Here is a 21,236-nt window from a genome sequence, read left to right as displayed (position 1 = left end):
AAAAAGATCCACTTCTGCCCTCAAGTGACTTGCAGCCTGGAAGGCGGTTATATCTGAAAATAAACCACTAGAACACACTAATGATTCCCTCAAAGCTGGTTCTGAAGTGAAGTTTAATATGTAAAATGTTTATTGGGAAAGGTCCCTGGAATCAACACCTGTTGAAGAGAAGGAGATTATGTAGGCTTGGGCAGAAGGAGTTGTTGAGCTAAGAGAGAGAATCTCAGCTGATTGCACAATCATCTCTGGCATGGAAAGGTCCATTGGAGTTGACTGGATAGGCTGAAATAGCTCGGCCTTATCTGTCATTGGATCCTTCACTGGATGTGGGCCATCTTGACAGGGCAGTGATCTTGAGAAAGGTTATTCTCTGCACCTGAGGGATTCCCTACAGGGTTGACAGCTGAGAGCAGTGTGCCACGAGTGCCCCCTCCCCCCCCCCCCACCACCCCGAACCTGTGGCAAGTCCTTCCCTGATGGGGTAGTTTAGAAGGTAGGATCCTTAAACCCCTCTCTCAAAAGGTAGGGATAAGACTCTACATGACAACAACCCTCTCCAGTACAGGCATCCTACAAAAACCCCTTTCTCCACACTTGGGCCCATTTTTATCTGTTCAATGTGGGGGAAGTGTTTTCAGAAGCTCAGGTTAGTTTTTTTTTTTTTTTTTTTTAATTAAAAATTTATTTTGAGCAATCCCACTGCTGGGCATACACACTGAGGAAACCAGAAGGGAAAGAGACACATGTACCCCAATGTTCATCGCAGCACTCTTTATAATAGCCAGGACATGGAAGCAACCTAGATGTCCATCAGCAGATGAATGGATAAGAAAGCTGTGGTACATATACACAATGGAGTATTACTCAGCCATTAAAAAGAATACATTTGAATCAGTTCTAATGAGGTGGATGAACTGGAGCCTATTATACAGAGTGAAGTAAGCCAGAAAGAAAAACACCAATACAGTATACTAATGCATATATATAGAATTTAGAAAGATGGTAACAATAATCCTGTGTACAGGACAGCAAAAGAGACACTGATGTATAGAACAGTCTTACGGACTCTGTGGGAGACGGAGAGGGTGGGAAGATTTGGGAGAATGGCATTGAAACATGTAAAATATCATGTATGAAACGAGTTGCCAGTCCAGGTTCAATGCACGATACTGGATGCTTGGGGCTAGTGCACTGGGACGACCCAGAGGGATGGTATGGAGAGGGAGGGGGGAGGAGGGTTTAAGATGGGGAACACATGTATACCTGTGGCGGATTCATTTTGGTGTGTGGCAAAACTAATACAATTATGTAAAGTTTAAAAATAAAATAAAATTAATTAAAAAAATTATTTTGTGATATAGTTGATTTGCAATGTTGTGTTTGTTTCAGTTGTACAGCAAAGTGACTCAGTTTGTGTGTGTGTGTGTGTGTGTGTGTGTGTGTGTGTGTGTGGTTGGCTATTTCCTTTGCTTCTGTCTGCTTGCCTGGATCAGCCATACACCCTCTCTGTCATCTTGTGTCTGTGGAAGGGATGAGGTTCCCATTGAACTTCTGTGTATACTTAGGGCTTCCCAGGTGGCACTAGTGGTAAAGAACCTGCCTGCCAAGGCAGGAGATATAAGAGCTGTGGGTTCATTCCTGGATTGGAAGATCCCCTGGAAGAGGGCCTGGCAACCCACTCCAGTATTCTTACCTGGAGAATCCCATAGACAGAGGAGCCTGGTAGGCTATGGTCCATAGAGTTGCAGAGTCAGACACAACTGAAGTGACTTAGCATGCATGAATGAGTATGCTGCTGCTGTTGCTGCTAAGTCGCTTCAGTCATGTCCGACTCTGTGCGACCCCATAGATGGCAGCCCATCAGGCTCCCCCGTCCCTGGGATTCTCCAGGCAAGAACACTGGAGTGGGTTGCCATTTCCTTCTCCAGTGCATGAAAGTGAAAAGCAAAAGTGAAGTCTTAGGTGCAAAATGGCCATTCAGAGGGAGACCCTGACTGTGAGACTGAAAGGTTACCTGAGTCAGTCTGCCAAGTGAACTGTATTTAACAATAACAAATTTGCACTTTTAGGTTAATGAGACACTTTGGTCATGGCACCCATGGATTGGGTCACTGCTCTGACCTGGGCAAGGAGTGAGAGTATAGCACACGCGGGGATGGAAGTAAGAGACCAGGAAGCTGTGGAGAAGAGCAGTGATGAGGTCCCAACAGAGCAGAGGAAGGACAAGAGAAGGAACCGGACTCTGAGGAAGGACTTTGGATATTAGTCTGACAGGATTAGAAGACTGATTAGACACATGTGAGTCAGTTAGTCAATTCAGTCACTCAGTCATGTCCAACTCTTTGAGACCCCATGGACTGTATGTAGCAGGCCAGGCTTCCCTGTCCATTACCAACTCCCAGAGCTTGCTCAAACTCATGTCTATCAAGTTGATGATGACATCCAACTATCTCATCCTCTGTCATCCCCTTCTCTTCCTGCCTTCAATCTTGCCCAGCATCAGGGACTTTTCCAATGAGTCAGTTCTTCACATCAGGTAGCCAAAGTATTGGAGTTTGAGCTTCAGCATCTGTCCTTCCAATCAATATTCAGGACTGATTTCCTTTAGGATTTACTGGTTTGATCTCCTTGCAGTTCAAGGGATTCGCAAGACACCACAGTTCAAAAGCATCAGTTCTCTGGCACTCAGCTTTTTTTATACTCCAAATCTCACATATATACATGACTACTGGAAAAAGCATAGCTTTGACTGGATGGACCTTTGTGGGCAAAGTAATGTCTCTGTTTTGTAATATGCTATTTAGGTTGGTCATGGCTTTTCTTCCAAGGAGCAAGTGTCTTTTAATTTCACAGCTGCAGTCACCATCTGCATTGATTTTGGAGCCCAAGAAAATAAAGTCTGTTACTGTTTCCATTGTTTCCTCATCTATTTGCCATGAAGTGATGGAACTGGATGCCATGATCTTAGTTTTCTGAATGCTGAATTTTAAGCCAGCTCTTTCACTCTCCTCTTTCACTTTCATCAAGAGACTCTTTAGTACTTCTTTGCTTTCTGCGGTAAGGGTGGTTTCATCTGCGTATCTGAGGTTATTGATGTTTCTTCTCCTGCCAATATTGATACCAGCTTGTGCTTCATCCAGCCCAGCATTTCTCATGATGTACTCTGCATATAAGTTAAATAAGCAGGGTGACAATATATAGTCTTGACCTACTTCTTTCCTGATTTGGAACCAGTCCATTGTTTCATGTCCAGTTCTAATTGTTTCTTCTTGACCTGCATACAGATTTCTCAGGAGGCAGGTCAGGTGGTCTGGCATTCCCATCTCTTTAAGAATTTTCCACAGTTTGTTTGGATCCACACAGTCAAAGGCTTTGGTATAATCAATAAAGCAGAAGTAGACATTTTTCTGGAATTCTTTTGTTCTTTTGATGACCCAATGGATGTTGGCAATATGATCTCTGGTTCCTCTGTCTTTTCTAAATCCAGCTTGATCATCTGGAAGTTCTCAGTTCACGTACTGTTGAAGCATGGCTTGGAGAATTTTGAGCATTACTTTTCTAGTGTGTGAGATGAGTGAAATTGTGCAGTAGTTTGAACATTTTTTGGCATTGCCTTTCTTGGGATTGGAGTGAAAACTGACCTTTTCCAGTCCTGTGGGCACTTCTGAGTTTGCCAAATTTTCTGGCATATTGAGTGCAGCACTTTCACAGTGTCCTCTTTTAGGATTTGAAATAGCTCCACTGGAATTCCATCACCTCCACTAGCTTTGTTCATAGTGATGCCTCCTAATGCCCACTTGACTTCACATTCCAGGATGTCTGGCTCTAGGTGAGTGATCACACCATCTTGATTATCTGAAGATCATTTTTGTACAGTTCTTCTGTGTATTTTTGCCACCTCTTCTTAATATCTTCTGCTTCTGTTAGGTCCATTCCATTTCTGTCCTTTTTGAGCCCATCTTTGCATGAAATGTTCCCTTGGTATCTCTAATTTTCTTGAAGAGATCTCTAGTCTTTCCCATTCTATTGTTTTCCTCTATTTCTTTGCATTGATTGCTGAGGAAGGCTTTCTTACCTCTCCTTGCTATTCTTTGGAACTCTGCATTCAGATGCTTATATCTTTCCTTTTCTCCTTTTCTTCTCTTCTTTCCTCAGCTATTTGTAAGGCCTCCTCAGACAGCCATTTTCCTTTTTTGCATTTCTTTTTCTTGGGGATGGACTTGCTCCCTGTCTCCTGTACAAATTTTGCAATAAGGAGTTAATAATCTGAGCCAAAGTCATCTCCCACTCTTGTTTTTGCTGACTGTATACAGCTTCTCCATCTTTAGCTGCGAAGAATATAATCAATCTGATTTCAGTATTGACCATCTGGTGATGTCCATGTGTAGAGCCATCCCTTGTGTTGTTGGAAGAGAGTGTTTGCTATGATCAGTGCATTCTCTTGGCAAAACTATGTTAACCTTTTCCCTGCTTCAGTTTGTACTTTAAGGCCAAACTTGCCTATTACTCCAGGTAACTTTTGACTTCCTACTTTTGCCTTCCAGTTCCCTATGATGAAAAGGACATAAGGACATTCCAAAAAATGAACTCACAGTAGATAATATTAATGTCAATCATTTTGCCTTATCTGGTGGTTCAAATGGTGAAGAATCTGCCACCAATGTGGGAGACCTGGGTTTGATCTCTGGGTTGGGAAGATTCCCTGGAGAAGGTACTGGCAACCCACTCCAATGTTCTTGCCTAGAGAATCCCATGGACAGAGGAGCCTGGCGAGTTACAGTCCATGGAGTTGAAAAGAGTCTGGCTGGACTTAGGGACTAACACATACACTTCTATGTGCTGGACATTGGCACACTCTTCTTAATTCATCTTATGATGCTTGTCAATAATACTACTATTTTGTATGTAATTATTATGCCACTCTATAGATGGAAAAAGGAAAATAGTATAACCAAAACTGGAATGACTATGGTCTGAATTCAAAGGTCATGTTTTCTTCTTAAAGCCAATTCAAGGCCTTACTTAAGATGGTATCAGTCTTCTACCAGTGCTGTTCCCTGGGCTACTCCATCTCTGCTGATAATGTGTATTCCCCGTTGTAAAGTTGTTGTTGCTTAAGTCTTTGGAACCCTATGAACTGTAGCCTACCAGGCTCCTCTGTCTATGGGATTTCCCAGGCAAGAGTACTGGAGAGGGTTGCCAGAGGATGTTCCCTACCTGGGGATTGAACCCATATCTCTGGCATCTCCTGCTTTGGCAGGTGGGTTCTTTACCACTGAGCCACCAGGGGAGCTCCATTCCCCATTACTGGCAGCCAAAGTGTTAAGGGTGAGGTAGCTGATTCTGCAGGCAGTCCATGCCAGTAATTTGTGGTATGGAATGTTGATGCGCTGAGAAAAAAAGATGTCCTAATTGCCAGGATTTCTTGCATAAAAACAAAACTTCCATTCACATCCTGCTGAATTTTTCAGGACATAATTCGATGTGGGACCAAATATTACAGTTTCTTCACTCAACAGGAGCCTGTATAGACATTGATAAAGGTTTTTTTTTTCCTTAAAGAATTATAGATTTGTTCAAATGTTCTACTTTGATTTAAGTAGTTCCTACAGATTAGGTGTCCTCTCTTCAGTTTATAGTATAATATGTTACATTTGAAAAGTAAGCTGTGATTTACCAACAGCTCCCTCACATGGAATCCCACTTGATTTTCCAATAATGTAAGACTGAGTGACTCAGAAGGCTGAGTGAGCTGTCAAATCTCACCCAGCTACTAAGTTTCATACTTGGCACTTCTAATTTCAAGTTCAGAACTTTGAAACATTTTTTTTTCTTCACCACATTTATAAATTTTGTTGGCCAAACAGTAATCAAAAGCATATGATGTTAATTTCATTTTTCTTATTTGTTGTGTATCAACATATAGAAAAGTTATTTTAATGTTAAAAGTAGAGTTTGAGTGGATTGAATGAAAGAGATTTTTTTTTTCTTGACCTAGAAAAACAAAACAAAACAAAACAGAGAACAGGAGACAGACTCATTTTTTATAGTGGCATGGTACTGATGACATCCAGTTAACCCAAGGATTTGCATAGAGTTTGCATTGTTTTTGTGAAATGCTGTGAACGGCTATGCTATTGAATTGAGTAATGACCTTAGAATCTGGACTTTGAAATAAAGACAAACAGATAAGTCTTGGTGATATACAAAGGCTGGCCTCTTTTGCCTTAGATTTGCAGACAGGGATTTCTGTGTCATTCAGTGATTAAGAGTGCCAAATGTAGCCAGGAACTGTTTCAGCAATCATAGATGTTTTTCCAATTGGGCCAATCTGCCAGACTGGCAGACAGAAAACTAACAGAAATATTAAATATAGTCAGCTTCTATAGTTGAATCTTGTTTTTCCCTCTCTCTGCTGGAAGCCACGATAAAATAGTAGCCTGTGTGGAGGTCATTAAAAACATACACAGATACACACACCATGTTGTGTATTCACACCATTAAATTAGGTCTTTGTGGACTATATAACCGGGTGCCAGAACAGTTGTTGCAGATGCACAGAGTGACTGAGGCAGTCCTTCATTCACGATGTTCTACCCAGATTCTTTCTTCTGGCTCTGAGTCACGCAGCGAAGGATTCCATTCTCTGTTGACCCACACACCTTGGGGAATCGTTTCAGAGGAAGCGCCATGCCTGAATTTCCACATTTACACTCTGGAGGTCTCGTAAATTTGATGGATGTGTCTTGGAGAACTTGATAGAGGAGTTGGTTTTATTTCCAGGATTTGTTTCCGTGCACAGCCAACAAAGATGCATAATTATGTGTAATTCTTTTCCTGGCCACAAATGTAACAGAAGTGAGCTCAGTTAGTTTCTGTGACCACAATTTATGTAGAGCAAAAATCCCTCCCCTCAGATTCAGAGAAGCAATGATGCAATGACATTGCAACATACACATGTGACTTTCCCAGACACCCCTGGGATACAAAAGGGCCTTATGCAGCTTGCGTGGCACCGGGATCCTCCTTTTCTATGAATATCCTTCGACTACTTTCTTATGAAATATATTCCTATCTCTTTTGCTGTGTATCTAAGGAAGAAAAGATTTTAACAATATGAAGTAAGCAGAACTTTTGTTTTGTGGAATTGATCGATATTCCCTTAGAAAAATATCTTCTAAATGATTTTGTCTCACAGGTAGAAAGCAGATAGAGAGTAGTGGGCTCCATCATAGCCAATTTGAATGACTTTTTCCACCTCCTCTTTCTTTTCCATTAGCAAAACTGGCAAATGAGAGGATGCCATATTTGAAAATCTGTTTTCTTTACACAGGGCTTGAGAAATAGTACTTACTAATACTAAAAGTGGCATTTAATGTATGTTTTTCTATAAGGACTGGAAATTAGGAGTTTTTTCTCTGTTTAAAGAGTTTGGATTATCTGACCCTTTGATCAAAGCAATGAATGAATTTCAGGAGCAGTAAACAATGCCATCTTCTACCTAGAACTCTTTGTTTCTTGCCAGGCTTAGGAGTGAGAATCTGAATTAAAAAAAAATTCTCCATCTTCCCTTTCTTATGCCTGAGAGGTGGAGAAAAAGAAAAAGGGGTTAGAAAAATTTTGTTTCTCAAGCAATCCACACCCCAGAATAAAGAGGATAATTATATGTTAGCAGTGTTTGTTAACTAGTTTGGTCTGACTTCTAAACCTAGGCGTTTCACCATTATATATATATCTATATGGCAAACCACTCCAGTATTCTGGTTTGTGAAATCCCATGGACAGAGGAGCCTGATGAGCCACAGGCCGTGTCCATGGGGTCCAAAAAGATTTGAACATGATTTAGCAACTAAAACAACAATATGGCAATATATATGTGTATATATATGTATATGGCAAAGCATTCCTTATACCCAAAGGGGAGTTTATGGCCTAGTCACACTACACACGTGGGAAGACACCATTGCAGCCCCTCTTTTCAATATGAGATATTCCCTTTGCATGGAAGACCCCTTCTGCCCTGCAAATATATGGTTGGTTGGTGGAATCCCACTACTGGGCATATACCCTGAGAAAACCATAATTCAAAAAGATGCTTGAACCCCAGTGTTCATCCCAGTACTATTTACAATAGCTGGGGTTTGGAAACATCTCCAGTGACCATTAACAGATGAATGTATAAGGAAGATGTGGTACATTTATGTTTGTAAAATGGAATATTACTCACCATTTGGTATCTTTTAGAAGTTCCTGATTATTAGTTTTCTATGGAAGCTTAACAAATTATCACAGTTTTGTAGCTTAAGACAACATAAATTTGTTATAATTTTATAGACCAGAAGTCTGATACGGGTTTTACTAGGTAAAAATGAAGGTGTTGGCAGGCAGGCCTGGGTTTCTTTTTGGAGGTTGTAGGGCAAAATCTGTTTCCTTGCTTTATCCGGCTGTTGACATTTTTTTGCTTCATGGCTCTCTTCCATTTTCAAAATAATCAATAGTGTTGGTTCCTTTTCACATTTTATCACCACCACCTCAGCTTCCATCATTGCATTTCTTTCTCTGACTTTGACTTTTCTTCTGCCTTCTTCTTCCACTTCTAAAAATCCCTTGTGATTACACCTGGCTCAGAGTGTAAAGATTCTGCCTCCAATGGAGGAGACCCAAGTTTGATCCTTGGGTCGGGAGGATTCCCTGGAGAAGGAAATGGCTATCCACTTTAGTATTCTCGCCTGGAGAATTCCATAGACAGAGAATCCTGGTGGCTACAGTCCATGGGATCATAAAGAATCAGACGTGACTAAGCAAACAGCACTTTTACTTGCAGTTCTTCCAGATAATCCAGGATAATCTCAAGGTTAGCTGATTAGCAAACCTAATTCCATCTGCAACCTTCATTTTTTTCCTTGTCACATAACATGACAAGTATTTATAATCATAAATACCGAGGATTAGGTTGGCTCAGCTGGTAAAGAATCTGCCTGCAATGCAGTAGACCTGGGTTCAATCTCTGGGTTGGGAAGATCCCCTGGAGAAGGGAAAGGCTACCCACTCCAGTATTCTGGCCTGGAGAATTCCATGGACTGTATAGTCCATGGGCTTACAAAGAGTTGGACATGACTGAGTGACTTTCACTTTCACTTCAGGTTATGCACTTAATTGGTGGGGGCTATTATTCTGGTCTTTCCCTTGCTGATTGCCCTTAACGTTGACCAGACAGTGGTAAATAAGAGTCGTTAATGCAGAAGATGGTGCTTTAATAGGAGAAACAAGACAACTTCTTACAGAGCACATGATGAATAATTTCTCATCAACACTTCATAGGGAATTGGGAGTACAGGGAGTCACTCTCTCATGTTTTTATTTCTGCAGCAGCTAAAACAGAGTTGTGATAAAGAATAAAATCTCAAATACCATTCCCTGAATAGGGAGATTGTCAGGATCAGGAACGAAGATTTTGGCCACAGAAATGTGAGTCATTGTATTAAAAAACTCTCCCTTGGGCTTCCCTGGTGGCTCTGTGGTAAAGAATCCTTCTGCCAATGCAGGAGACATGGGTTTGTTTCCTGATCTGGGAAGATCCCACATACCCAGGAGCAACTTAGCCCAAGCACCACTTAGCCAAGCACAACTATCAAGCCTGTGCTCTAGACCTGGGAGCTTCAACTACTGAAACCTACTTTCCTAAAGCCTGTGCTCTGCCGTACGAGCAGCCATCGCAATGAGAAAATCGTGCGCTGCAACTGGAAAGTAGCCCCCACTCGCCATAACTAGAGGAAAACCTGTGCAGCAGCAAAGACCGAGCACAGCCAAAAATTAAATAAAAAATTAAGTTAGTTTTGAAAAAGCCCTCCCTTTAAGCTGACAGGTTATTATTATTTTTTAATAAAAAAAATCTTTTTGCTTCTAGATGAAAATGTTCCTCAAATTTCTAATTACCTAGAAGTAGTTTTCTCCAGGATCTTTTGGAAATGAAATGAAAGATATGGAGAGGCAGAAAAAAGCAGCCAAAAGCCAAAAAAAAAAAAAAAGAAAGAAGTTTAGGGGGAGTGTTGTTTGTTTGGAATCTTTTTACAGCTGTCAACAGTATTTGGGGCAGTTTGGGGACACACAGGGAGGCTACTAAGTCCTGTGTCTACCAGGGCAGAATGAGAGATGCTGTGTCTCACTGCCCAAAGTTGTTCGGAAGCCAGTCTTACTTCTCCAGGGGGAGGGGTGGGAAATCCTCCTTCTTTAACTTGAAAGACAAGAATAAAAATGAAGGAGGACAGTGGAAATACAGCTTGGGGGGCATCAGAGGTAACAACTTTCTTAAAGAAATCCTTAACAATATGGCTGAGAGTATGGTAGACTTAAGTGAGAACTTTGCAGAGAAGATGCAATGAGTGCTACAGATTCATCTGCAACCTGTATGTTTCTATAAAAACAAAAACAAAAACCCAGCTCTTTAAGTTACAGCTTTGGGAGTCATAGAATGTTGAAAGGTCAATGATTTCAGAGAGCCAGACAAATTTTAAAAGAAGCACTGTATCTGAACTGAGCATCTGCTGGTTGCCAACCAAGCCTTTTTTTGCCCCAGAATAGATATTTTGTCATGGTTTTTGTTGCATGGGGTTGGGTGGCATGAGTTTGGTCCCTGCATTCCCTAATTACCTTCCAAGTGACCCCAAGCACTGTATTTAGTTAGCATCTATATATCTTCTGTGTAAAATAGGAATAAAAACACACCCTCTCTTACTGTGCAGTGTGGAGATGAATGTGAGGTGGTGCACATCAAACACTTAGCACATCTCCGGATACATCGTTGGGATCGCTGTGAGCTGCAATTCTATCATATTATTATTTTTTGGTTAGTTGAACTCGTTAACTGGAGAGGCACACCTTTAGCAGTAGCTGGAGGTCTTCCCTGGTGGCTCAGTGGAAGAGAATCCACCTGCAATGTAGGAGGCGAGAGATCGATAACTGGGTAGGGAATGTTCCCTGGAAAAGGAAATGGCAATCCACTCCAGTATTCTTGCCTGGAGAATTTCATGGACACAGGAGCCCTGGCAGGCTACAGTCTGTGGGGTTGCAAAAGAGTCAGACACGACTGAGCAACTAAACAACAACCTCAGTAGCTGGAGTACTGTTGCCTGATCTTGTCCTGGGTGTGTGCTCAGCCATGTCTGACACATAGCCCGCCAGGCTCTTCTATCCATGAGATCTCCCAGGCAAGAATACTGGAATGGGTTGCCATTTCTTCCTCCAGGAGATCTACCCTACCCAGGGGAACTTCCTGACCCAAGGGTTGAAACTGGGGCTCCAGCATCTCCTGCATTGCAGGTGGATTCTTTTGCCCCTGACCCACCAGGGAAGCCTTACCTAAGAGTTAACTTGCAGATGTAAACAAGCTCTTCTTTCCACTAGCCAGGAGACTGACTTCAAAGCTGGGGCTCTCTACACCCTACAATTTGAGTTTGTACTACTTTTGATTCGACTGTGAAATTGTAATATGTTAGAGCTTAACTCATCCAGCCTTACTTTCTCTATTTTCCCCTGCAGCCAGTTTGGCATTAGCTACATCTTAAAGCTGGTTTCACACTCCATTGTATCAAAGGTTAGAGGTCAATTTGAAACATGGCAGTAGACAGTGATAGCGTTTGTCACCTCGACTCCCCTTTTTTACAGTGTGAAGCATTTTAGAAACACTAACCTCAGTGGGGTTCTCAGATTATTTCTGTTTTGAATTAGTCCCTCCAGTCTGGGTGGTAAAATGCAAGCAGGGAGTTTAAATGAACTTATTCAAGTTCAGAAACAGAGTGCTTTTCGAAACTGATATTCATAGTTAGAACTTAATTCTTCACTCCTTTTTTGTCATCCCCCTGTCTCTTGGCCTTCTCTGGAATCAAAGACATTCTCTGACATTTATGAATCATCTACTGCTATATCTAGAAGGAAACATCATTTAAGTACAATATTTGTCTATGTTATTCCTCTTTTTGATGGGTGGAGATTTCGTTTACTGGACAGAGTGCACCAAGAGGCAAAGAAGGGAAAAATCTTGTCCAGGATTGTCTATAAAGTTATGGAAATGAAAGGAGGTGCAAAGATTTCTTTGGTAACTAGTCAACAGTGGTCCAAGAGAGAGACTTGACATGCTTGGTTTTGGAGGGGAATCAGTTCACAACTGATGTTGAATATTCCTTTTTATTTTTTAAAGTAATATTTTCAACAGACTCTCTCTCCCCAAACCCAGGAATGGAATAGGAAGACAAGAAGGAGGAGGAGAGGGATACCGAGGAAGAGAAAGAAAAAATGTAATTTGCCCCCTAAATACTTGTTGAAGAAAAACACATCTCCTGTCAAAACTGAAAATCACAATGTTTATTCTTTCCATTATCATTTTTTTCCTAGGATAAGAAAACACATTAGCAATTTGAATACAGTTTAAATCTATGAATTTGAATGACAGATAAACATGATAATGAGGGTGGCTTGCTTTGACCAGGGTATCTCCAGTACTAGTGATGTAGTCTAATCAAAAGGGATTTCTTTATCATCAATGTCCCTGAACTACAGTGTTTCACCAAGCTTTTGAATTTGACATAAAAGGAATTGTCCTATTGCTGGTGAATTTTTTTTTTTTACAGATGCTCAAATTATTGACCCGTCATTAAAGCTAGACATCTCTTGTTTACTTGTCTTAACGTTTCTCAGTTGTTAAAAGTTATTGCACATTGTTTATCAGGGGCTCTGAGTTTCTCTCCATCACTTGGTGGGAAGTAGATTTCCACTTCTTTGCTATTTTAGTTTTTATGAATGAGGCCAGTTTATGAAGCTAACAAATGCCTTTTTTAAACGTTCTGGATAATGTGCCCTCATTTCATTATGTGGCTGTTTCTAGATTTGCAGACAAAGTGAAGTAGGATTTTATGTCCTTCACTTCCTGGCTCATGGAGGAGCTCCACCAACCCCCAATTCACAGCTAATGCTAGAACATATATCACTGTACAGTCTAAGCTTTCAGTCACATTTCTGGCAAATTTCGTATCATGACTTACTAAGGATCCAACGGGAATGGTGAATCCAGGCTGTGTCACAGTATCTTCAGAGTCCCACCTGGGTGTGAAGTTGCAGAATACACAATACTTCCCTCAGTGACTCTAGCAACATGCTCATAGAAGTCTCAAATGTCCATTTAATAAAATCATTAGACTGCAGTTCCTGTCTGGATATTCCACTTTGAGAAATAGAAAGTCAGTGCCCAGTAGACTTCTAGATATTTCCTTCTATGGTTAGTTTTGATATCTGCAGGCAATTAGAACTAATAAATCTGTGCAGACACGACATTCAGCATCCTTTTCAGATTCTCAAAGATGTCATGGAGAACCTCAAGCTTAATCCTCATCTTTGAGCTGCACTGATTATTTCTGAAAATCAAAATAAATTGGTATAAGATGTATTTTAATGGATATAAGATGGATTTTAAGATGTACTTCAAGTCATCTGGAGAGTTATTCTAAATGGAAAAAAATGTTCTATGAGGCCAAATGGAAATCCTTCATAGCTTTCTTTGACAATGTCTTATAGCATTGAAACAGAGAAGGCAATGGCACCCCACTCCAGTATTCTTGCCTGGAAAATCCCATGGACGGAGGAGCCTGGCTTGGCTTTCAGCAAACAGACTCAAAGTTGCCAGTCATAGACCCTGTTGACATAGTGTTCGAGGGTTTGAATACTTCCAGCTCATACATATTCTATTTTGTGACTTTCTCCTTATTCTAAGAGGGGAATAGGACTTTGAAGAAACATCTTTAAGCAGGAACTCTTTAACAGCCGTCTCCAGATCCACTACCTAAGATGATTATCTGTGAAAATTCTTTAAATAGCCTAAGTTTACCTAACTTTTTGCTGAAATAACACATACTTCCACCCACTATGTTCTTGATCTTATTTATAATTCTGCAAAATGAAGCATCTTTTATCAAGCCACTCTCTCCAGCAGAAACTTTGAGGGCCAGATACCAGTTTAGAGCTTTTTGTTCTTCAAATTGTCTTGAGCCCCTGTCTAATTTGCAGTGGTCAGCAGGGAGGGGCAGTCTAATATCACTTCCTAGGAAGAATGATTATTTTCTCTCTCTCTCTCTTTTAAATGAAGATGAAATGCAAAATGTCTCCGACATTCTTTTGATGCTTACCAGGCAGCCTGGTAGGCTGCAGTCCATGGGGTCTCGAAGAGTCGGACATGACTGAGCGACTTCACTTTCACTTTTCACTTTCCTGCATTGGAGAAGCAAATGGCAACCCACTCCATTGTTCTTGCCTGGAGAATCCCAGGGACGGGGGAGCCTGATGGGCTGCTGTCTATGGGGTCGCACAGAGTCGGACACGACTGAAGTGACTTAGCAGCAGCAGCAGGCAGCAGCGGTGCACCATCCTTCCTATGGGTGACTTGCTTTGTGAAGACTTCAAACAGCGGGGACTCCCTATGCAACAACCGTCTATTCTGTGTCTGAGTAGCTCTTTTCCAGAGACATGCCCATCCCTAGTGACGCCCTGGATGGCTGCAATCTACAAGCGCTCAGGGAACATTTCTTGAACTGCATCTAATGTGAAAGACCAGTCTTTTAGTCTTTATTTCCAAAGAAAGAAAAATGCACAAACAAAAGTCTGATCAGGAAAAGCAATTCACTAAAAAGTTTTTATTTATTTATTCATGTTCAGTCAAAAAATTTTTATTTTTTAAACTTTTTATTTTATATTGGACTACAGTTGATTAGGGCTTCCCTGCTAGCTCAGCAGTAGAGAATCTGCCTGTAATGCAGGAGACGCGGGTTCTACCCTGGATCGGAAAGATCCCCTGGAGGAGGGAGTATAAAGCCCCTCCGGTATTCTTGACTGGAGAATCTCGTGGACTGATGAGCCTGGCAGGTTACAGTCCATAGAGTGGCAAAAAGTTGGGCATGACGAAGCAACTGAGCACAGAAGAGCACAGCACAGTACAGCACAATTGATTAACCATATTGTGTTAACTTCAGGTATACAGCAAAGTGATTCAGCTGTACATACACATGTATTTATTATTTCTCAAACACTTTTCTCAGTTACGTTGTTACAGAATATTGAGCAGAGTTCCCTGTGCTATATAGTAGGTCCCTTTTGGTTATCCGTTTTAAATATAGCAGTGTGTAACACGCCAATCCCAAAGTAAGTAAGTTTTAGTCACTTAGTCATGTCCGACTCTTTGTGACCTCATGGGCTATAGCCTGCCAGGCTGCTCTGTCCATGGGATTCTCCAGGTAAGAATACTGAAGTGGGTTGCCATTTCCTCTCCAGGGGATCTTCCCCAACCAGTGATCGAACCCTGGTCTCTTCCATTGTAGGCAGATTCTTTACTGTGTGAGCCACCAGGGAAGCCCTCCTTAACTATCCTCCCCCTGCTGCCCACCTATTCCTGTAGTAACCATAAGTTTATTCTCTGTTTTGTAAATGAGTTCATTTGTATCACTTTTTTTTTTTTTAGGTTCTGTATATAAGCAATATCATACGATATTTCTTCTTCTCTGCCTGACTTACTTCACTCAGTATGACAATCTCTAGGTCCACCCTTGTTGCTGCAAATGGTATTATCTCTTTCTTTTTAATGGCTGAGTAATGTTCCATTATATATATATATATATATATATATATATACACACACCACATCTTCTTTATCCATTCTTCTGTGATGAATATTTAGACTGTCTCCATGTCTTGGCTATTGTAAATAGCACTGCAATGGACACTGGGGAGCATGTATCCTTTTTGATTATATTTTTCGCTGGATATATGTCCAGGAGTGGGATTGTGGGATCATACGGTAGCTCCGTTTTTTGTTCCTTAAGGAACCTCCATACTGTTCTCTATAGTGGCTTCCCCAATTTACATTCCCACCAACAACGTAAAAGGGTTCCCTTCTCTCTACACTCTCTCTACTGTTTATTGTTTGTGGACTTTTTTTGATGAGACCTATTCTGATTGGTGTGAGGTGATATCTCATTGTAGTTTTGACTTGTATTTCCCTAATAATTAGATGCTGAATATCTTTTCATGTGCCTCTGGGCTGTCTGTATGTCTTCTTTGCAGAGGTCTCTACTTAGGTCTTCTGCCCATTTTTTGATTGGGTTATGTTTTTGATGATATTAAGCTGCATGAGCTGTTTGTAAACTTTAGAAACGAATCCCTTGTTGGTTGCATCATCTGCAAATATTTTCTCCCATTCTGTGGGTTGTCATTTTGTTTATGGCTTCCTTTGCTGTGGAAAAGCTTTTCAGTTTAATTAAGTCCCATTTGTTTATTTTGGTTTTGATTTCCGTTGCTCTGGGAGACAGATCGAATAAGATAATGCTGGGATTTATACAATGGAGGAAACACAGCTAGAGAGTTTTAAAAAACTTTCTTTCAATTTCTATACTTCTGCACTATGGACAGGTAATAGCAGTTGCAAGGCCAGCCTTAGTGCCTGAACAAACTTTGAATAGCACTGACCTAGGTCCCTTGGTAGAAGGTCATCTTAGTTCTACTCTCTGGACCAGCTAATGTCCTTACCGAGCCATGTGATGGAAACTGATATTCAAAGGCCTCTCAGGTTGCTTTGTGAAGGAATTTTCTGTAACAATCCTGCATGCCACCTTGCTCACAGCCCAGTCAAAGTGCTCTGAAACCAGGGCTTGCCTTATTACCTGCCTTTGACTATGAGGTGTTTTCCTGCTCAGAGGATGCCCTCTGGATTTCCTGCTTCATCTTGCTTAAAATGTTTGAATTTAAGAATTTAGAGAATTTGGTGAAAGTCCCAAGTTCCTTTTGAATTTCTCCTAAGGGACATAAGGACAAGTATGCAACAGAGTTTAGAAAGAATAGGGCTACATAGTTTAGCAGAGTAGATATGTAAATCAAGCGTTAATAACAATTCTGGGCTATATTAATTCACCTTCATATATAAGCAATGAAACTTCTGGGCTGTGGGAAAAAATGCAGTTTTCATACAGGAAGCTACTTGTTTCCATATACATGGAAACATTACTTTAGAAGGGATGGCAACAGCCACAAACCTGATAATAAATAAACTTGTTCTTCGAGTTTTATTCTGCAAAACCAACTACTACAGAACCGTGTCCTTCCAATGTGTGCTATTCCTGCTATATCTTAATTGTACAACTTGACAAGTTTCTAATTTTTTTTGTAAGCTTTTTTCTTTCTATTCAATTTTTTATTTCTCCTAACTCTTTCTGTTGTGAAATTAAGAACTCAGTAGCACTCAACAGGGATTTAGTGGGTGTTTGACGAATCTTTCTGAAGCCATTTTTGGCATTTAGGACAAATCCCATTCTATGATTACTGAGAATCTGACAAAGCCAAACTCTCTCTTATGTATTTATAGAATAAGAAGGGTAACTGATTGATAGCATTTTCATCACTTAACTAAATATAGCTTTGACTTAAAAACAATGAGCATCTACTTGGCAACTAATCTTATCCTAAGGCAAAATATTTTAGAGTTGGTAAACTCACTTTCACTTTTCACTTTCATGCATTGGAGAAGGAAATGGCAACCCACTCCAGTGTTCTTGCCTGGAGAATCCCATGGACAGAGGAGCCTGTTGGGCTGCCGTCTATGGGGTCGCACAGAGTCTGACACTACTGAAGTGACTTAGCAGCAGCAGCAGCAAACTCAGAAGAATTCAAGGGAAAAAATGGAGGCTTGCTAGTAGGCAAAGAGAAAGTGTACTCATCTCCCATCTTTTATTGGAAGGTAGATTTCAGGTGGTATGTCATAAAATAAACCAGTTACTTGAAATAAGGGTCATTTCACAATATTTACTTAGCATTTAGTGATCTCTAAACACTTTGAGGAAAGAGCAATACAAATATTCAACCTATTAATTTCCAGAAAAATCATCTCTGCCTAAAAGCAAGACACAAAAATTCACTTTAGGGGTGACTTGTCTGTCTTGCTAAGAAACTTATCTGGATGCCTTTTATTGTTTTAAGATGAATGTGAAATAATTTTCTACCTCTGTGGAAGGTGTAGATTGAGAAAGTCTCATAAACATCATAATCAGCCTAGTGCCTCACAGTTCGGAGAAGGCAATGTCACTCCACTCCAGACTCTTGCCTGAAAAATCCCATGGATGGAGGAGCCTGGTAGGCTGCAGTCCATGGCTTTGCTAGGAGTGGGACACGACTGAGCGACTTCACTTTCACGCATTGGAGAAGTAAATGGCAACCCACTCCAGGGTTCTTGCCTGGAGAATCCCAGGGATGGGGGAGCCTGGTGGGCTGCCATCTCTGGGGTCGCACAGAGTCGGACACGACTGAAGTGACTTAGCAGCAGCAGCCCCACAGTTATTGCAGTTTTTGATAAAAGGGTGTTTTTGGTGTTTTTCTCTTCTTTTACTTTTAGAGAGGAGAGGAAGAGAGAAGGACATTTTGCCTGGCAGGAGAATCAGGGAATGGTTCAAGGCAGGCTCTACGGGATGTCTTAGAATTAAGACTAACCCCACCCATGGTGAGGTCATTTCTATTCACACCTCTCCATGAATCAGAACACTCCACCTTAAAAATATCAAGGTATACACATGAAAGGAAAGAAACCTGTAAACCTCACCCTGTGTTTTTGAAAAGCTAACAACAAAATGAAAGTTTCCATTATCTAGAGTCATTTATTTAGGGAAGAAGCTTATCCAAAGGATATTTCTAGCAATGTTAGCTCCAATAGAACAAGGCAAAAATAAAAGCCAGGGTTCTGAATTTTTGCATTATGCCTTATGGGAGCTCCATGGTGGTCAATAGGTTTTTGATTCCCTGAATGATTTAGAGTGCTGACTCTTTCATTAAGTTCCCTACTCAATGTTCCATCCTGTTTTTGCACACCAGGACCTGTGCTAAGGTTGTGGGACAATAAAGCAAGCCCCCTTCCTGTCATCTGTACCCAATCTGGAGAAGGGAGATAGACAATTACTTACAGGGCATAATAAGAGGTAGAGATATTATAGGAACACCCAGGAAAGGTATATAATCCTAGGTTTAGAATTTCCAAGATGGCACCCAGAAGGTGGTGATATCTCCCTTGGAATTATATCAATAGAATGAAGTTCTAAGATGGGGATCTTAGAAAATGAATAGTAGTTAACCAGATAGAGAAAGACTTCACACTGGAAAGTGGGCAAACAAATAGATGTACTGAAAAGGCAAGTTGGGTTCTGGGAGCTGCAGTGGAGGAGAATAGGACTGAAGGGAAGCAGAGCATGTCCTAAGTCTACAAAACTGGAGAAGGAACTGAAGACTCTTAAGGAGGAACAAGACACAGATTTATGTTATAAATAAATTTAATGAATAGCAGGGTGGAAATAGCTATTAGAGTGATTTTACTCGAGTTCTCACCAATAGTGCATCTCTGAATCCTATACCTAATTTGACCTGTTTCATGTCAATGACTTGTGACCAGTAATCTTTCCCAGCTTTTTGATAACACATGTGAGGAAGGAGAGGGAAGAAAAGCAGACAGCAAGAAGGCTCAACCTCTGGTAGAAAGAACTACAGTCATCCCTGGTACTGGCAGAAGTTTGTTTCTAAGACTTGCCAGCCTGCAATAGATATATAGATACGAAAATCTAGGAATGCTCAAGTCCCTTATATAAAATGCCTCAGTAAACTGTCGCTTCCTATCTGTGTGTTCTGAATCTTGGAATTCAACCAAATATGATGGTTCCACTGAATGTGGGTTGTAGAACCCTCAGACATGGAGGACAGACTATATTTAGCCAGGGTTTGCAGCTGCAGGCTCCTCAGGCTACTTGGGCAACCTGAGTAGGATATACAGGGATGTAAACTTCATTCACCATTCCTGTGGAGGACTGGTCTTCCTCTGCCTGTGTATTGTAGCTGTCCCTCTAGGCTGCCATGACCCAAACTGATCCTGTAGATCTGCAGTATGAAAATAATTTCAGATTTATGGAAATGCAAAATGTAATGCCCTAACCAGAACCTGCCAAATCAGAAATTGCATTTTAACAAGATTTCCAGGTAATTTTTATGCCATGAAATTTGAGAAGCACTATTTTAGAGCAATTTTTTTCAAATTTTTAAACCAAGACCTTCTCACACAGCCAGAAATTCATTTTACATTGTGGCCTAGAAAATGTGCACCCGTGTGCACATGTAGCCAAAGAAACAATTTTCAGGAGGTATATTCTGGTCTATATTCTGCTGTGCTATCCAACAAACAAACAAACAAATAAGAAAACCAAAAAACAAAGACAAAAAATCCTCTCCCACTAAACCTACTCAACATCTACTGCATTGATTTCATAATTCACTAATAGTTCGTGACATATTTGTTTTGCACTCTGAATAAAGGAAGAGGAGACACATATTTGTAGGAAAAAAATTAGAGTCATGTTTAGTTTAATAACTTAAAACATTAGTGATATGTTTTTGGTTGAAATTTTATGTATCCTAAAATTATTGTTTCTTGCTGGGATATTTTTCTTGATATGAAAAAGATCTGACCACATGATATCATTCCATGTTCTGATATTTAATACCACCTGATTACAGTTGAGAGTCATTGTTCTAGAAGAGTATTTCTCAAACTATTTTTGATGGTAGTGCGGATTGGCAGAGGAAAAGACCCCACAGCCCACTTATTCTATCCATTCCCACTCTAGAGAGGGAAGGGAATACAGTAATAAGAGGGAACGTGTCACTGTATAAGCAAATTTTTGTGGTTTGCCTTAGCAGAGTGGTGGAGATGACTCGTCTTTGAATCACAATGTATACATGACTTAAAGTCTGGTGATTGCAAAATTATGGTTCTCAAAAACTGTTGATGGAAGCATATATCGCTATACACTCTGGGGTTAACCAAACGAGCCACAACAGAGTCCAATGTAAATGAAAAAGCTAAGCCAAGAGTAATTCATAAGTACAAGGCACTTGGAAACCATTACCAAGTTAAGACCACATTGATAACCAAGCATGCTTCCTGAAAACTGCAGGCACTCTGCAAGTTGTGCTCAATTAGTTACACAACCTTGTCTGCCTTACGTGGTAGCGTAGGACCTCTTAGAGTCTAATTCTGAGTTTAGTAGAAGAAACCTTACTAAAGCAAGAGTTTAATTTTGTGAACACATCACTTTTATAACTTTAATTCATTTAGTAGGTGGCCAATGTGTAATCTTTGAATGTATGTAGTTACAGTATATGAATTAGGTATCTTT

The sequence above is a fragment of the Bubalus kerabau genome, chromosome 3 (assembly GCF_029407905.1).
Source record: "Bubalus kerabau isolate K-KA32 ecotype Philippines breed swamp buffalo chromosome 3, PCC_UOA_SB_1v2, whole genome shotgun sequence".
In the NCBI taxonomy this organism is placed as follows: Eukaryota; Metazoa; Chordata; class Mammalia; order Artiodactyla; family Bovidae; genus Bubalus; species Bubalus kerabau.
The sequence above is the reverse complement of the archived record's forward strand: the minus strand, read 5'-3'. Positions refer to the sequence as shown.